Here is a 20113-nt window from a genome sequence, read left to right as displayed (position 1 = left end):
AGATAGATAGATAGATAGATAGATAGATAGATAGATAGATATGTGTGCATACCGGGTCTGGTGGCTCAGTGGATGAAGGCGTCGGCTGCAGTGGCCTGTGTTCAACCTCATGGTCATAGTTTTTTTTTGCTCTAGCCCCGCCCCCTCCCCCACTGGCCCCGCCCCACCGGTGCGGCCCTCAGCCAGAAACCACACTGTAAATTTGGCCCCCGAGAGAAAGTTTGTGAGTACCCATGATCTAGATCAATCAACACTAGTGTATTATTGCGAAGGCATGCATGGTTGCTCATTTCTGGGTTCAAACAAGAACTACTATACTGAATCAACCGTTCAATCAGGAACAACTTTTTGGCCTAGCTGTAGACACAGCCTTAGAGAAAATGAAAAAAGACACTGAGACTGCAAATTCCAAGGGAGCATTACAGGCTCCTTTCTTCGGTCCTTTTATAGGGGCGCATCCAAGACCATCAGTACAGACTGCTTCCTCCTCCTACAAAAGTCCCACACAAACATCCCCCAACAAGGGATATTTCAGAGGTGAGTACAGGGAAAATAACAACAAAAGAAGAGGCAGAGGTAACAATACTCGCACCTCCCCCACTAACAAACAGTGACTTCCCTCCACTACCTCCAGATCATTCCACTCCAGTCGGAAGGAGACTCTCACAGTTCCTACCTGTCTGGAATTCCATCACTACAGACAAGTGGGTAAGACAAATTATCCAGTACGGTTACTGCCTGGAACTTACTGCAACTTCCCCCTAACATACCGCCCAAACTGCGTCCCATGTCCACAGAACAACTAACGCTCCTCAAACAGGAAGTTCTCTCACTGCTTCAAAAGCAGGCAATAGAACCAGTTCCCCTAGAACATCAAGGGACAGTAGTTTACTCCCCATGTTTTCTAAACCCCAAAAAGGACGGTACTCTTAGACCGATACTGGACCTCAGACCTCTCAATTTCTACATACAGTCAGATCGCTCTTCAACAAGTCCTTCCACTGCTTCAACAAGGCGACTTCCTTGCCACATTAGATCTCAAGGATGCCTAATTCCATATTCCCATACACCCTGCTCACAGGAAATATCTAAGATTCACAATGGACGGCCAACACTATCAGTTCAAGGTTCTCCCATGCGGAGTAACCACTGCACCCAGGGTCTTCCCTGAGTGTCTCGCGGTAGTAGCTGCACACTTGCGAAGACAACAGATCCATGTATTTCCATACCTGGACGACTGGCTGATAAAAGCTACACAACTTGGGGTTCACAATCAACCACAGCATGTCACATCTACAGCCCTCCTACCTACATCAGTATCTAGGGGCGACGATAGACACTTTCAAAGCTCTAGCATACCCCAATCCAGCCAGGATAGCCAGTATGCAAACCCTCATCACAAAATTTCAACCCCAACACTCCCTTCCAGCTCGAGTGTTTATGCAGCTTATAGGAATGATGGCCTCTTGCATTTTCATAGTACCTCACGCAAGACTTCAGATGCGCCCTTTACAAGAATGCTTAGCACGTCAGTGGAATCAGGTTCAAGGTCAACTTACAGATCTGGTGTTGGTGGACAGCCTCACACATCGCTCTCTGCAGTGGTGGAACACACAAAACCTTTCCAGAGGGCGGCCGTTCCTAGACCTAATTCCACAGATAGTGCTAACTGCGGACGCATCACTCACCGGCTGGGGAGCCCATCTCCTAAACCACACAATTCATGGCAAGTGGACCACTCCACAAAAAGTGCTCCACATCAATCACCTAGAATTACCAGCAATATTTCTAGTGTTAAAATCGTTCCAGGCACATCTCCTCAACAAGACTGTCCTGGTCCGCACGGACAATATGACAGCAATGTATCACATACAAAAACAAGGAGGTACACACTCTTTGCAGCTGTCTCACCTAGCACAAAGCCTATAGAGCTGGGCCATTCCACAAAATATCTCTTCTGGCAGAACATCTTCAAGGAGTGCACAATCAGATTGCGGCTCTGCTAAGTCGTCAAACACAGCAGATCCATGAATGGGAACTTCGGCCTCAAGTTCTTCAACCATTTTTCCAGATGTGGGACCACCCAGACATAGATCTGTTCGCCACACATGCAAATGCAAAATGCTCAACCTTCGTCGCCAGGTTTCCATACCCGTTGTCCGAGGGCAATGCAATATGGATGAACTGGTCAGGCATATTTGCGTAGCTTTTCCGCCACTCCCACTCATTCCGCTAGTAGTACGCAGGCTCAAGCAACAGTCTCTCAAGATGATCCACATGGGCACGGCAACCATGGTTCACAACACTCCTCGAACTCTCAGTAGTTCCACACCAAAAATTATGTCTCTCCCCAAAACTGCTGACACAGAACCATGGAGAGATAAGGCACCTAGATCCAGCACAACTCAATTTTAGCAATCTGGCTCCTGAAGTCCTAGAGTTTGGTTACCTTAATCTCCCACCGGACTGTATGAACATTATCAAAGAAGGCAGACGCACTACTACTAGAGCTTGCTATGCAGCCAAATGGAAACCATTTGTCATTTACTGCAATCACAAGAAGATTGACCCGCTAGATGCTTCAATTCAGAACATCATTCGGTATTTACTGCATCTACAAAGATGTAATCTAGCATACTCATCCATAAGATTACATCTGGCTGCCCTTGCCGCCTACCTGCAAAACAGACATTTGTCATTGTTCAGAGTACCTGGTATCAAAGCTTTTATAGAAGGCCTTAAAAGGATAATTCCTCCCACACTGCCACCCTCTCCGGTGTGGAATCTAAACATTGTCCTTACTAGGCTCATGGGTCCTCCATTTGAACCTCTACACTAATGCCAACTGCAGTTCCTTACATGGAAAGTAGCATTCCTTGTGGCAATCACCTCTCTCAGGAGAGTAAGTGAGATCCAGGCTTTAACCATACAAGAACCATTCTTACAAATACATCGTAATAAAGTGGTTTTTAGAACCAATCCAAAATTCCTTCCCAAGGTAATCTCTGCTCTTCATCTTAATCTGTAGAGTTACCAGTATGTTTTCAAAACCCAGATTCCGTAGCCGAGAGAGCTCTTCACACACTAAACGTCAAAAGAGCTATACTTTATTACATTGACAGGACTAAACAGTTTAGAAAGACAAACCAACTGTTTGTAGCTTTCTCTCCACCGCATAAAGGAAACCCCATCTCCAAAGCTGGAATTGCCAAGTGGATAGTCAAATGCATTGAAATATGCTACCAGAAGGCAAAACGCACATTAACAATTCCCCCTAGAGCACACTCAACACGCAAACTAGGGGCTTCCATGGCATTCTTAGGGAACATTCCCCTAGAAGACATTTGTAAGGCAGCGACATGGTCTACCACACGCACCTTCACCAAACACTATTGTGTAGACGTGCAGGCGAAGTAACAGGCTTCTGTAGGCCAAGCTGTTCTTAAGGACACTTTTCCAAACAACTGCAACAGATACAGGTGACCACCGCTAAGGGAGTCACTGCTGGTACAGTCTATACAAAAGTATGAATTTTGCAGCTCATATGCTTCGAACGGAAAATGCTACTTACAGTATGCATCTGTTCTTGGCATGTAGAGCTGCAGAATATCATACGCCCACCCGCCTCCCCGGGACCTGTATCTGTATCTGTTCCAGTGTCATCTTACTTAGATACATTCACATGGACATCTTTTCTGTTTCTTACAAACTCCATCATTTCCCATCATGGCGAAAAACAATCTATTATGAAGTTCGCAATCTATTTGAAGAGAGACAAAGTGGAAGTAGCCTTCATTTGGGAGATGCCTATTCAGTGGACTCATAATGAAAGGGCTACGACGGAGACACCGGTGGCTGTATGCCTCTTATAGCACGCATGCTAGAGGTGCCCTTTAATGGATAAGGAAGGGCTTCTCATTCTGAGACATCAAGACGACGGGAGATCACGGGAGCAGGTTCTTAGTTGTTCATGCTGTATGTTGTCCACCACACTCCTCAATGTCTGTGTCCCAGATTTCGAATGCCCACACTTCTACGCCTGTCTGCAGTCACTATTTAGTCTGGACTCCTAGACCGTCAAATGTGGAGGGGTATCCAGTGTCATTCTGAATACTACTTTAGAGTGATCTCGAGGTGATCCCAGGAGACCATCAGCTACTACTAGGGAGTTACTTCCTACAATAGAGCAAGTTGATGTGGTTGATGTCGGGAAATTTACACATTTTACACATCCTTTCTTAGTGTGTGCTTCCATGTTGATTGCTGCTCGTGGGCATGGGAGTGATGGTCTGACTGTGGGTACCTGAATGCACTTTTTTCTCATGCAGGCTTTACAACCATGCTCCTGTCATTTTGGAGATTATGCGGCCAGCATGGATTCCGCAGGTTCTCCTTTGGCATTTTCCTTCCTATGCCCTGCTGGGCTCGGTTTTCAAATTTGAAGTGGGTGAGGCTATATCATGCTATTTCCGTAACAATCTGATTTCTGTCTCTAGCTTCAGTGCCTCATGTGAGATTTTAAGGCATTTATTCCTTAAATGGATTTGTGGTAGTGCGAAACAGGATACCAAGATTTAGGACTTTAAACTGGGCCATTCCTTCACTGGTGACAACAGAGTGCTTAGGGAGATTCATTATAAGCTAAGAGTTCAGTGACTTTGCAGAACACAATGTTACATTTATGGGAAAATAAGCGGTTGCCAGGGTCTGTGGCATGGTAAGCCATATAGGAGCTGCTTGTGATAAAACAACTATAAATCTGCCAACAATTCTCTACTTTGACACCCCCAGTTTCTTGGTCTGCTTCAGGTAGTACTGTGAGCACCTTTACTCTTCACTGTTTTACTCTCATATTAGAATATTTTGATAGGTTGACGTGGGCATGGTTGGAAAACAGTGATAGGGAACATTTGATGCAGCTGGTCTTGGTGGAAATCAAAAAGACTGTCGAAAAGATGGCCGGTGACCGAGCCGCGGGAGCTGATTTCTTTACTGTTGACTATTAAAAAAACATACATTTTCGAAGAACGACTGGCGGCGGTAGAGGAGCGGGTTGCCGACTGTGAAGAGAGTAGCGGTGATACCCGGGAGCAGCTGCTGCGCATGGACAAGGTCCTGGAGGTGATAAAGAGTCGCAACGAAGATTTGGAAGCCCGCTCTCGCAGAAATAACGTGAGAATTATTGGTATTGCGGAATCCACGAACATTGGCACTATGGAGCACTTCGTTGAAGGGATGTTCCGCGACCTGTTTGGTGAGGCCCTGTCGGCCATGTTCCTGGTTGAGAGGGCACATCGCACTCTGGGGCCGCGGCCGGTGCCGGGGGCGCCGCCGCGCCCGATCCTTGCCAGGATCCTCATCTATCGAGACAGAGACACGATCCTACGGCTGGCACGTGAAAGAGGTGAGCTAACATTCCAAAACATGGCAATATCACTGTTTCCCGACTTCTCTCAGGCTGTGCAGGCCGCCAGGCGTGAATTCCTCCCGGCGAAGCGGATCTTCCAGAAAGTGGGGACAAAATATGCGATGTTATATCCTGCTAAGTTAAGGGTCCACCACGGGGGGAAACCGATGGTCTTCACGGCTGCGACGGAAGCACTCCAATTTGCGAGGCAGGCGGAGCGGACGCTGAGAGACAAACGTTCCGGGCAGGGGACACCGCCGCACGACCAGCTTAGTGACGTTGTGTAACTAGGCCTACATTTTATGTACTCGTTGAACTGGAACGTATAGAGACGCCGGACAGCTTGGTTGTACCGTATCGCTTGTTGCTCTAGTACGGAGACTCTGAACTTATAGAGTGTCGTGGCTGCCGTGGGGAACGGAGAGGTCAAGGGATACGAGGTTCGGGGACTACTCTTGAACATTGACTGAGAACTTGTGAGGGGATCGGTGTTGGGCTTACCCCGCCGCAGGCAGATAGTGTATATGTTAATGGGCGGTAATGTTCGGCCACCCTGTCGCCTTTTGGACAGGGGAGTATGCCGGTGACCCACGCCCTCACAGGGATGATTCCCGTAATTTCACTGATGCAATATAGTTGTTGGGTGGGGTGGGGGGGGGGGCGAGTGTCTCAACATGATTGGGGGGTTGGTGTGGGTGGTGAGGGGATTTGGTTAATGTTGTTTGGTTTTCTTACACTGCACTATTTGAATGTAATACTACAGGATGATGTGGCCCTGCCGCTGACCGCTGCCATGTTCTTCTTGCTGTTACGAAATTCAGAGCGAGAGCTCTTCCTGCGAACCACATGCGCGCTGCCGCTACTGAACCCATTGCTGCGTAGGAAACACCACCGCACACATACCTGACCGCGCTGCGTTGTTTTACTTGGAATATTCGTGGTCTGAATGACCATCGTAAGATCAGTTTGACCCATGCATATCTGACACGACACCAAGTTGACATCTGTTTCCTTCAGGAAACGCATTTGCCCCAAGTAGCCGGGGTGAGGCTTCGACATGCTAGATGGGGCGAAATACACACGTCCGGCTACTCCAGCTACTCCCGGGGAGTGGCCATTTTAATACGGCGAGGCCTACCCTGGCAAACATATCGGGTGCATGCCGACACTGAGGGGCGCTACATAATATTGCAGGGGAAGCTTTTTCACATGCCAATGACACTAGTCAACATATATGGCCCAAACTCGGACGACCCTGATTTCTTCCGACATGTCTGGCACAAGACACAGTCGTTGGGAGAGGGCGCATGCATGTGGTAATCTCGCAGGAACTAGACAGGGAGGGAGCGGCCCGCGTGGATCACCCGCATGTGGCTGACCTCCTCCGTGGCCTAATGACGGACTATCAGCTATTAGATTCGTGGCTCGTTCTGCACCCCGAGCTGCGGGAGGGCACCTGCTTCACCCCACACAGGGGAGCTTGGTCCAGGTTGGATTTTTGGCTTTTAACCCCACAGGTACATGCATGGGTGTCAGACGTCGCGCACAGGGCGCGCACCCTTTCTGACCACTCGCCAGTGGAACTGATGCTACGCGTGCCACAGCCATATGTGACGCCCTTCGCGTGGCGCTTACCAGCACAGGCCCTGACCGATCCGGTGTTTCGGGAAGATATATACCAACGCGTTACGGAATATTTTGAACAGAACACTGGCTCTGTTACGTCGGAAGGCACCCTGTGGGACGCTTTCAAGGTGGTAATACGAGGTCACTGCATCGCGGGACAGGCCGCGGTGCTGAAGACCATCAGGGGAACGCTGAAGCGGCTGGAAGACAGCCTGCATGCTCTGGAGGTGCAGTACTGTTCGGACCTATCGGCGTCAACTCTGGCGGAAACACGCATCAAGCTCACGGAATACCAGGCTGAAACCGATAGGGAGCTTAAGTTTCTGACTAAACAGGCGGTGGCCCGCAGATATGGCGAGGGGGACCGACCGGGCAAGACGCTAGCTCTGCTGCTGCGTTCGCAGCGGCCATCCCCCTTCATCTCCTCAGTGGCGACACCGGAGGGCGGGCATGCGTATACTCCTCCAACAATTCTAGATACGTTTCGGACTTTTTATAAAGAATTGTACCACACCCGGGGTGCGCCGCCGCTGTCGGAGCTGTCGGGATACTTTGATACGATCCAGCTCATTTGGTTTAATGCACACCAAAAGGGGTACTTTGATCGCCCCTTTGAGATAGACGACGTTAAAGAGGCGATAGGCGCATTGGCGGCCGGGAAGGCGCCGGGACCGGACGGGTTACCGGCACAATTCTATAAGGAATATGCGGATCTGCTGGCCCCCAAACTACTGGCAGTATATACTGAGGCCGTTGAAGCGGGTGTGCTCCCGGAATCGATGAGAGAGGCGGTCATTATCGCCCTCTTAAAACCGGATAAAGACGCGCAACACTGCGATTCCTATAGGCCGCTGTCCTTAATTAATACGGATGCAAAGATTTTCGCGAAAATGCTAGCATTGCGGTTGCAACCGGTACTGCCACTCATGATACGGCCTGACCAATCGGGCTTTGTGCCGGGCCGCTCTACGTCTCACAATCTTCGAACTTTATTTGGGGTGCTACACTACTTAGCCCCGCATGTACAAGCCGTAGCGGTGCTGTTGGACGCAACAAAAGCGTTCGACTCCCTGGAGTGGGGATTCCTGTTTCCCTTGCTGCAGCGAATGGGTATGAGTGAGGCATTCATTGGCTATATTCGCTTGTTGTATACCAACATCACTGCCCGGGTACGGGTTAACGGGCTGGTCTCTGCGCCCTTTGCCATCGGGAGGGGTACGAGACAGGGCTGCCCCTTATCGCCCCTGCTATTTGCCATCGCCACAGAGCCCTTGGCGGCTCGCATCCGACAGCACCACGCAAACCGGGGCATAGGCTTTTCGTCGAGGGCACTGACCGTGTCTCTGTACGCGGATGATATTACCTTGTATGTAACCGACCCGCGGGAAAACCTTTCGCCCATGACAGGAGAATTGATAGAGTATGGCTTGCTATCAGGTGTAACCATAAATTGGGAGAAGTCGGTTATTCTACCTTTGACGGCCGGGACGACTCGCTTTTCCCCGAATTGCCCGCTGAAATGGGCGGACGGACCGGTGCGATACTTGGGGGTCTGGATCAGCACTGATATGCAGCAAATATGGTCGGAGAATTATGGGCGTACACTGGGCTGGGTCGAGGAGCGGGTCGGCCGCTGGAAGCATTTGCCCCTTTCGCTGGCGGGCAGGATTGCGGTGGCCAAGATGGTCATCCTGCCGAAGTTCTTATATCTCTTCGGGAACATTCCGCTGCCCCTGACTGCTAGTTTTTTGCGCCAATTGCGCTCGCAGATGGTGGAGCTGGCGTGGGGCGGTAGGCAGCCGAGAGTGGCGTGGGAGGCCCTCACTCTCCCGCAGCGACAGGGAGGCCTGGCGGCGCCGGATTTCCCGCTCTACGCCTACTGCGCGCAGGCACAGTTTTTACACCACTGGGTCCACCCAACGCCGTTCCAGCCACATGTGGCGATAGAAACGGATAGAGCGGCACCGTTGCCACTCGCCGTGGCCCTATATGCGCCGCACAAACGGAGATGCGCTGACATAGACCCGGTGAACGCACTTAGATGGGCCTGGGATGGGCTGCGACGCAGGGCTGGACTGGACCTCTTGTATGCCGGATCAATGCCGCTGCGACATAACCCAATGTGGTCCCCGCTGCAGAATATGCGCACTGGCGAGCGGGCTGCGGCGCACGGCCTTCGCACAGTGGGTGACTTGTTCCCGGGGGGTTCCTTCATCACGCTGGAGCAGATGTGTGGCGAGGAGGCTCCGACGCTGTTAGACACGCTACTTTACTGCCAGTTACGCCACACAGGTCAAAAACTGTTTCCCACGTTTCCGGCTCCTCCGCCAGATTTACCAGCCCTGGAGAACGTGCTGGTGGTGGAATCAGGACGCAAGCTTATATCCAGATTGTACCAACGTATGCAAGCTAGCCATCCTGTAGTGATCCCGGCGGCCCGTGAGCTGTGGTCTGCGGAATTGGGTTCCGACATTTCTGATGAACACTGGGATCTATGCTGCAGGCTCCTGGGGGTCCTATCCCCTAATTACCGACTTCGCCTGATACACTTTAAATATATTCATATGATATATCGTACCCCTCACCGGCTCCACCGCATGGGACTGAGAGATTCCGATGCTTGCTGGCGGTGTCGCGCGGGCGGGGCGACCTTCATACATATGGCGTGGGACTGTCCCCCGCTGGCGGCTTTCTGGGTCAAAGTGTTAAACATAGTGGGAACGATCACTGGTCTGCAGATCCCATGCACCCCGCAGGCTACACTGCTAGGTATATTGCCTATGGTCAAGCCCAAACACCGGAAGTTGCCAGCGATGCTTATCCTACTAGCCAAACGCCAAGTTGCGATGCACTGGGGGGTGGCTACAGCGCCTAATATCAGGGACTGGGTGCGAAGTGTAGTATATTGCCAGTCGCAGCTAGCGCTATATTGGGAGATGATGCCGATGCGTTCCAGGCCAAAGGATATCTGGGAACCCTTTACTCACTGGTTGGCGCAGACAACGCTTCAAGAACTGTAATTTTCAAGTTAATTCCCTGCTATTGCTGGGGGACGGATGCAGGTCGGATGGCATGTAGTGCACGCTGGACTGCATAGATGGATCGGGAGACAGTACGGCGGGAGGGGGTGGGCGTATGGTTGGGTCAAGCGCATGGGGTTCGAACACTTTGTGAGGGAGCATATCTATAGTATTACTAGCGGTGAAGTGGAGGGCGGCAGTCTCGTCCATAACATGTTATATGTACACAGCAGTGGATTGTATTGTTTTCTGTTGTTTAAAAATGCAAATAAAAAGAATTTAAAAAAAAAAAAAAAAAAACATACATTTTTGTTTCAGTTCTGCATATTCTAGCCATATTCGATGAAACACATAGCTGTGGCTTCCTTCTGCCACCTCTCAGGGAAGCAGCTATTCCTGTAAACTGGATGTTTCACATGCATCTTGCAGTCCCCTGTCTCATCTTAACACTGTACTAACATCTTGGCTAAAATGATTGACAATCTCCTTCTTTCTGTTATAAGGGGTCTTGTTCTACATGACCAAGCTGGTTTTATTCCTGGTTGATCAGCTATTCATATCCTAACCATGTTTTTAGGTCGAGCCAAGGCAGCGCAAATGCGAAGTCTGCAAGACCTGCTGTAATCACTATACAGAGTGTAATCCAGCCTGCTGCTTACCATCTCTGCTGCCTGCTAACTTGTTCACACAGCTGATACCTCACTTCCGTTAAAGGCTGAGGAGCGCCGGTCAAGTACACTGTGCTTATGCTTGAATTTTTTATGTGTTGTTTTGGAGAACTCTTTTGTTTAAATGCTCTGCCAAGAGCCCAAGAGTGGCCGGTGAGAGTTTGGATGACAGGTAGGCTGCATGGGCGGGGCACTGTTTACGGAAGGTATATTTCTGGTTTTTTTTTCCCCATTATCACCTACCAGATTCGTCATTCACGCGACATGCATGGTCCAGTGTTTCTCAGTTCTGAGAGACTGGTTGCTGTTTGTAGTGCTCATGTATGCGGTGGATTTGGCGCACTCGCACCCTGTTTTAAGCTTGTGGCTCGCAGTCTGAGCCTCTCATTTCACTTCCACCATGAATACTGCCCTGAGCCAAATCTCTCTTCGATTTCTCCTCGAGTGTCATGGCCGCTCTCACCTTTGACTGCTTCATCACTACAGCTTTTAAGGAGAGGGTTGTGCCTGTGAACATCCACGTATCCCGGCTCATCCTGTGAATACCATCGCCTAGGCCCATCCTGGAGTTAAGGGTAGCTAGCTTTTAAGACCCAATCACCTCATGTACAAGAATCATCACTCTCGCCTTGCTAACATTCATGACAGCCACATTAAACTTCTAACACAAGCTCATTGGCTCAAACCGACAGCATTGGCAGCTAAACGAGGCGACCTCTACCCTGTCTTTCTGTCCACCTCGTACTGCTGTGTTTTACATCACTCTGCTTTTCTGCATCACTCTGCTTTGTTTCGAAAATGCTCTATCGGGAAAGTCATTCCCTGCAAACGAGCAGTCGGCTTGGGGCACGAACCCCAGCTCCTCCCTCCTCCACACTGTGTAGGTTCCGCTGTGCTATTCGAGCAGGTTTCCAAACTGTTTTAGCAGGGTATGTTTTTTTATTACCAACTGGCACATTTCGTTTGAGCCCTTTTTTGCCTGTACTGGATGAATCGTTTTTCCAGGACGTAGTAGGGTAATCTTTATTATTTTATGCGAGTTACGACAATTCCGTTCTTCAGATCCCATCTTCAACCTATGGAATGAAATGTATATCCAATTCCTATAGAGCGTTGCTAGCCAATCATCATCTTACAACATGTCGAAGTCGCACATTCGTAAATGCAGATCCCACACGGATGCAGAGCCGAGCCACTTCAGGGCTGTAATGTGAGTCTGGTGGAGATTAGCATTCTGCAGTCTGTCAGTGGGCGAGGCTGTGTTTACGTTTCATTCCTCTCTGTCCCAGCATTGTGGGTTTGAACAAGTTCAAAGGCAGCAGCCTCTCTAAATACATAGACTGCTTTATAGCAGGACGTCCAGCTCATGCCGATACAGACTCTAATTTGGTTTCTCTAGTTCTGCATCGCTGGTCATTGTGCCACACCCTTCTTCCCCCTTTCACCCACTCTTCCGTTGGCATCTTTATTTGCTTTTGGACGCTAGGGCCCGCTCAGATGGCATGCAGAAGGCGGGGAGCGCTCTCCTGTTCGCTTGCCACCTTCCTTGTTAAGGGCTGCTGCTCTGCTGTGTGTAAACAGACACATTGTGACGCGATTTGTGGTGATTGACAGCTTGGCAATACAGTGGTACTGACTCAAAAGATAATAAATAACCTACAAAAACGTAATAAATATGGGACAAGTTAAAAAGATGTAGTTCGAGGCATGTGGGCTGCTGAATTCATATCTGTGCATAGATCGCCGCCTAGTGTTGGGTCCGGATGTTAGCACGTTGTTGTCCTGGAAGAGTCTTCGAAGTATCCTGGGATAGGTGACTCCTCCCCTGGACTACAGTGCGCATGGGCATCCTCTCCATCCTCAGATTGTTTTTTTCCGCCATTGGGTTCGGATGTGCTTATCTTGACTCAAGTTAGGAAAAACTTTTTACAGGCCAAAAGGCCTTTAGTTCGCGTCGGTACTGTTCCCGATCGGTATCGATAGTTATTTGTTAGTTTACTAACTTCCAGAAACCAACTTTTTCGCATCATACCCGCCCATCGACCCGACATCGACGATGGAATCGAGGACGCCCTTCAAGCGGTGCCCTGTATGCAATGCGAAATATCCCCATGTCGACGTCCACCCGGTGTGCAACAAATGCCTTTCACCGGATCACGACGATTCCACATGTATGGCCTGTGCCCGATTCCGATCCAAGAAGACTCTCCGGAATCGTCGAGCAGCGAGGCTCGAAGCGCAGCAAGCGGCACCGGCCCCGACTGACATCTTCAACGCCGAGGACGAAGATGTGCAAGACGTGGAGAACCTACCCTCCAGCCCCGCTTCCGAACACGACTGCGGATCGGAAGACGTCGAAGAACAACTCTTCCACAGAGACGAAGCCGACACCGAGGTAGGAGACTACAATGAGGCCTTAGGGGCCGAAGAGAGTAGCTCCGGTGACGAGCAAGGCCTACCCGAACAGACTTTGGATATCCCAGTGCGTCAGTCTGTGGCTCCGGTCGAGGGATCGCCTTCGGGCCTTACCCAAGACCTATCCCGCATCCATTCGGCCCCGCCCTCTGGCCCGGCCTCGGATATTAAGCGGCAGCCTATACTACCCAAAACGGCTGGTTTCCCTTCATGGAAACCGAAACCTAAAGCCGTCTCGGTTCAGCAGAAACCGAAACTGAAAGTCACACTGGTCGGATCGAAGCCCACCACGCCTTCGACGCCAGCCAAACCCGTCGGCACCGACCGCATCAAAAGGGACTTCGGTGCCGAGCTTGCAGCAGCCGACGTCAGCGCCGACGCACGGAAAAAGACCATCGGTACCGCCAAGCCGCTTCGGCTCCCGGCACCGAAACAATCGGCTCCGACCACAAAGGTCAAAATGGCTGCTGGATCTCACATCACTTCCAAACCAGCACCAAAGGCACAACCATCGACGCCGTCGACAGCTACTACCTCTCCTCGACTCGATGACCCCGTGGCACCGAAGACGTCCACGCCTGCCTCAACGGAACCAGTCGGCGCCAAAGAACCGTCGGCGTTCCACGTGCGGCAAGTTTCAGCATCCTTGCAACGCATCAAAGATAAGGCGGCCCTCCAGGACACATCGAGCTCCGAGCCGAAAAAGGCTCAAAAAGCTTCTCCGGCACCGGCCAACATCACTTTTGGCCTGCCACCATCCACGGCGCCAAAACTGTTCGAAATCAGAACACGTGTCACCCACACCAGGATCACACCTGCAGAACACTCTCCTACGGAGACGTCGCCTTCACACATCATCGATGCCGCAACAGGCAGAATGATGCTTCACAAGAGGAGGATAACTTCTGAGCCAGCTTTGGACTCCTACCGGATCCCACTAAAGAAAAAGCTGCCAGTGGATTCGGAACCACTTCTTTACGAGCCTCTCCATGCCTCTTACCAAGATCCACAGTCCTTCTCTCCGACACACTCCGACACAGACGTTTTGGAGGACTACATGGGTGACCACGTCCCCTACCCCGGAGATATGGACCCTCGAGGCCAACAGGACCCTGACCAAGCTTGGGATGACCCTGTAGACTCGGGTGCACCTATGGATGCACAGGACCCGCAACTCTATGGAGCAAAAACGTCTCCCACAGAGGACACTGCCGCATTCAACGTCCTCATTGAACGTGCTGCGGCCAATCATGGTGTTCAACTCCACTCTGACACCATCGAGGACGATTTTCTCATGGACACTTTCGCATCCTCAGAAAAACATGTTAAAACTCTACCCATGTTGAAAGGTGTCCTCAATCCAGCAAAGGACATTTTCAAAGAACCCACCAGGGCCAGAGTAATAAACCCCAAAATCGACAAAAAATATAGGTCAGCGCCTGGGGATCCTACCTATATTAGAGGACAGTTGCCTCTAGATTCCATAGTAGTCGCGAATGCTCGTAAACGGGCGCACTCGCAGACGACTGGGGATGCCCCTCCCCCGGACAAAGAGTCCAAGGTGTTAGAGACCTCCGGCAAACGGGTTGCGGCCCAAGCAGCTAACATATGGCATATTGCCAATACTCAAGCGCTCCTGGGTCGCTACGACCGAGCGCATTATGACACACTAGAAACATTACTACAACATCTCCCTGACCAATACAAAGAGGGAGCAGAGATCCTCATCAGAGAGGGACAACTCCTCACAAACGCATCCATCAAGTGTGCACTGGATGCCGCAGATACAGCTGCCAGAGCCATAAACACTAGCGTCATGTTACAACGACACGCCTGGTTACGAATCTCCGGATTCAAACCTGAGGTGCAAAATAACATCCTCAACCAGCCGGTCAACCCAGACTACTTATTCGGGCCAGAGGTTGACACCACACTAGAAAAAATAAAAAAGGACACAGACACTGCAAAGTCCATGGGCGCTCTCCAAACGCAGACCTTTCGGAGTGGCTCCTTTCGTCGCCCCGGTAATAGAGGAGCAGGTAGAGGACAGGGGTCACAGCAAACCTACAACAAGGGCAACACCCAAAGTACCTACGATAAAAACACCAGGGGTGGATATCGTGGTTCAAGCACAAAGGGCAGAGGACGCGGATACGGCAATACCAGATCCTCTCCCAAGAACAAACAGTGACGCCCTCTCCCTTCCTCCCGACCACACAACACCTGTCGGGGGAAGGTTGCAAAAGTTCCTGGACACGTGGAACTCCATCACCACGGACAGGTGGGTCAAAGATATTATCAAACACGGTTACTGCCTAGAATTAACCTCTACTCCACCCACAATACCCCCAAAACACCGTCCTATGTCCTCAGAGCACTTAGCGCTATTACAGCAGGAAGTGCTAAGCATGATGCAAAAAGGCGCAATAGAGGTCGTACCCGTCCACGAGCAAGGTACAGGGGTGTACTCCCTGTACTTTTTAATACCAAAAAAGGACGGGTCACTCAGACCTATACTAGACCTGAGACCCCTCAACCGCTATATTCTTTCGGAGCATTTCCACATGCTCACCCTGCAACAAGTCCTCCCACTGCTCAAACAGGGAGACTTCCTGGCCACACTAGACCTCAAAGATGCGTATTTCCACATACCCATTCACCCATCACACAGGAAATATCTCAGGTTCACTATTCAAGGGCAGCACTACCAATTCAAGGTTCTTCCCTTCAGCGTCACAACAGCACCCAGAGTTTTCACAAAGTGCCTAGCTACTGTGGCGGCACATCTACGGAGGCAGCACATACACGTCTACCCTTACCTGGACGACTGGCTTGTTCAAGCAAAGTCAGCCCAGCAATGTGCCAGCCACATGTCCCGCACCATTCACCTCCTTCACAGTCTGGGGTTCTCACTAAATTACCCAAAATCACATCTCCAACCCGCACACATACAACAGTACCTAGGTGCGACCATAGACACTCTGGCGGCCACAGCTCAGCCAAATTTAGTGAGAATCAACAGCATGCAAATGCTGATTTCCAAGTTCAAACCACAACACTCCCTTCCCGCGCGAGTGTTCATGCAGTTGATAGGCATGATGGCCTCCTGCATTTTCATAGTCCCGCACGCGAGACTACATATGCGCCCGCTTCAGGAGTGCTTAGCACGTCAATGGAACCAGGCTCACGGACAACTAAAAGACCTAGTGTTGGTGAGCGGTCGGTCATACAACTCTCTGCATTGGTGGAATCCACAAAACCTTTGCAAGGGCCGACCGTTCCAAGAGCCTGTTCCACAGATAATACTGACAGCGGACACGTCTCTCCAGGGATGGGGAGCTCATGTACTCAACTACACAGTGCAGGGACTATGGACAACACAACAAAAGAAGATGCACATCAACCTTCTAGAACTGATGGCAATCTTCCTGGCTATGAAAGCATTCAAAGTACACTTGTGCAACAAAGTCGTGTTGATCCGGACGGACAACATGACCGCCATGTACTACATACAGAAGCAGGGAGGAACACACTCTCCACAGTTGTCTCATCTGGCTCAGAGCATATGGAAGTGGGCCATTCAGAGGAACATGTTCCTCATGGCGGAACACCTCCCCGGCAAGGACAACCAGATGGCGGATCTGCTCAGCAGACACAGCCACCAGATGCACGAGTGGGAGTTACACCCATCAGTACTCCAACCGTACTTCCAGCAATGGGGTCATCCAGAGATAGACCTATTCGCCACAAGCGAAAACGCAAAATGCCAAAGCTTTGCCGCCAGGTTCCCACATCCACAGTCGCAGGGCAATGCGATATGGATGAACTGGTCCGGCAGATTTGCGTACGCTTTTCCCCCAGCACCGTTGATACCGCTGGTGGCTCGCAAACTCAGACAACACTCATTCACACTCGTCCTGGTTGCTCCAACGTGGGCACGCCAGCCATGGTACACCACTTTTCTCGAACTTTCCGTGGTGCCGCATCAAAGGCTGCGGATCAAACCCGTGCATTTGACGCAGAACCATGGAGAGATTCAGCACCCAGATCCGCAACAGCTGAACCTGGCAATCTGGCTCCTGAAGTCCTAGAGTTTGGCTACCTAAACCTGCCACCTGCCTGTATGGACATCATTAAGGAAGCTAGAAGACCCACTACCAGAGCTTGCTTTGCAGCCAAATGGAAAAGATTTGTCATCTATTGCAATAATAATGACATTAACCCGCTAGACGCATCCATCCAAAACATAATTTGTTACCTCTTACACCTATACCGATGCAATCTGGCGTACACCTCGATACGTGTCCATTTGACCGCAATATCAGCCTATCTCCAGAACAGGAAGCACCTCTCTTTATTCAGAGTGCCTGCCATCAAAGCATTCTTGGAAGGACTCAAACGAGTAATTCCTCCAAGCCACCCACCGGCTCCGATGTGGAACCTCAACTTGGTCCTCACACGCCTGATGGGTCCACCCTTTGAACCTCTACACTCATGCGAGATTCAATTCCTTACCTGGAAAGTAGCTTTCCTAGTAGCGATCACTTCTTTAAGAAGAGTTAGTGAACTCCAGGCACTAACCGTTCAAGAGCCATTTATACAGGTCCACGCCAACAGGGTCGTACTACGTACCAACCCCAAATTCATGCCCAAGGTGATATCGCAGTTCCACATTAATCAAACTATTGAACTGCCCGTTTTCTTTCAAAACCCACAAACTGTCGCAGAAAGAGCACTCCATACACTAGATGTGAAGAGAGCTCTCATGTACTATATCGACAGGACTAAGATCTTTAGGAAGACTAAACAACTTTTCGTTGCCTTTGCCCCACACCACAAAGGTAACGCTATCTCCAAAGCAGGTATAGCCAGATGGATCGTTAAATGTATTCAAATTTGCTATCAAAAGGCTAAACGCACATTAAAGATTCCCCCACGAGCCCACTCAACACGCAAGTTAGGGGCCTCCATGGCTTTCCTGGGAAACATCCCTTTGCATGATATATGTAGAGCAGCCACCTGGTCCACTACACACACATTTACCAAACACTATTGTGTAGATGTGCAATCAAAACAGCAGGCAGCTGTACGACAGGCTGTTCTCAAAACTCTTTTTCAGACCGCTGCAGCTGGCACTGGTAGCCGCCGCTAATAGGAGCACAGATATGAATTCAGCAGCCCACATGCCTCGAACTGAATATGCTACTTACCAGTATGCATCTGTTCTTGGCATGTAGGGCTGCTGACATTCATATCGCCCTCCCTCCTCCCCGGCGCCTGTAGCAGCTGCAGCTCTCAGAATTACTGTAAGCATGGTCATCACTTTCTGTATCTACTCCATCACTGCCACAATGGCGAAAAACAATCTGAGGATGGAGAGGATGCCCATGCGCACTGTAGTCCAGGGGAAGAGTCACCTATCCCAGGATACTTCGAAGACTCTTCCAGGACAACAACGTGCAAGCATCCGGACCCAACACTAGGCGGCGATCTATGCACAGATATGAATGTCAGCAGCCCTACATGCCAAGAACAGATGCATACTGGTAAGTAGCATATTCATTATCTTATTTGGTAAGGTTCTCTGAGACTGTATGACACGTTTCTTTTTTGTTTAAAAGATCTCTTTGTTTCTTCAATCTAAGTAACAGTCTTTTCTGCAAGGGTAATCCAAAACAGTTGTTTTGCAAGACGTGCCTTTCGTTTCAATGCTCTCACATTTTTTAAAAATAACGTGCTTTTCTTTAAAAATTAGGAAAAATGTAAACAAACTAAAGCAACTGATGGCTAAGACACCAACACTCAAAAAGAGAAATTCACCACTTTTAAAGTAGTACTTTAACCATAGGTGCGACTGTATGCTCAACAGGGGTTAGCCTACATTTTTAAGTACTCCTTGTATACTACAGTAGGCCACAGATTAACCGAAAATCAGTGTCATTGCACTGAATCTGTTATTCCCCATTTAGAAGCCTTTATTTCATCACCACTGTTCTCCTGCTTTTATTAAGTGAAATGTCTGGGGCAGTGCTTAATCAACTCAACATTGTTCAATTACACATCACATAATTCAACAACAAGATCACATAATACAAATCAACAACACAATTGCATAACATACCACGTATATACAAATCACACCACATACTTCCAAAACACCCCTTAAAATTAAACAGCACACCACATAATTAAACTCCACTGCACAACTACTCCACAACGCATAATACCCTACGACATAATTACTCTCCATAACACACAGTCCCACTCAACATAATTGCTGTTCACTAAATACCCCATAGATTCTAACCACAAAATTCCACTGCACAATATTCCACATAATTCCACTCCACACCACACACACCCACTCCCCTCCAAAACTCATAAGTAAAAAAAAGAAATGACAATGCCAGTAGCTCTAATTCTCGCAAATGCGAGACCTATTGCATTGCAAATGCTTATTTGCTTCTGAGAAAGAATTGAGTCCAGATATGAGCAGTGCTTTTGTAAACAAAAAAGTCATCCTACTCGCTCGATTGGAGATGCTTGTTTTCTGCCATTAGGAGACTGGGAATTGGAAAAGAGCTGCTGTCCTAGATATCGTATACTAATCCGACAGCGAGGGCCAGGGTGAACCGGGACAAATCAGAAACCTATTGTGTCAGAGCGGAATATACCTGGCTGGGATATTCATGTGCTGCTGACCTTATGGCCTTATGACCTTTTACTATGTATAACATTTGTTCTGCCTTGGGGCTGGGGTGTTTCCCTGTAAAGTACTATGAAGAAAATAATAACCAAAATAAAAACTGTTGGAGTAGGGAGGGGGAAAGTGCTAGGCAAGTAAGGGAGGATACGAGGTCGAGGCTGGTGGTCTTTCACCAGCAGTCCTAAAGGGGGCCTTTGGATCTGCCTCTCTGAAGGTGAAGTAGTAATCCTCCGTATCCTTTGAGTGCTGCTACTTGACATTGGATGCCGTC

At 49.6% G+C, this 20113-nt stretch overlaps 1 protein-coding gene across 3 annotated transcripts in view; it reads left to right on the top strand.

Annotated features, from left to right (window-relative positions):
- The window catches only part of ST3GAL5 (ST3 beta-galactoside alpha-2,3-sialyltransferase 5), a 495924-nt gene that overhangs the window by 368255 nt on the left and 107556 nt on the right, over positions 1–20113 (top strand). The window lies entirely within an intron of this gene.

The sequence above is a fragment of the Triturus cristatus genome, chromosome 2_2, assembly GCF_964204655.1.
Source record: "Triturus cristatus chromosome 2_2, aTriCri1.1, whole genome shotgun sequence".
Classification (NCBI taxonomy): Eukaryota; Metazoa; Chordata; class Amphibia; order Caudata; family Salamandridae; genus Triturus; species Triturus cristatus.
The sequence above is the reverse complement of the archived record's forward strand: the minus strand, read 5'-3'. Positions and strand labels throughout refer to the sequence as shown.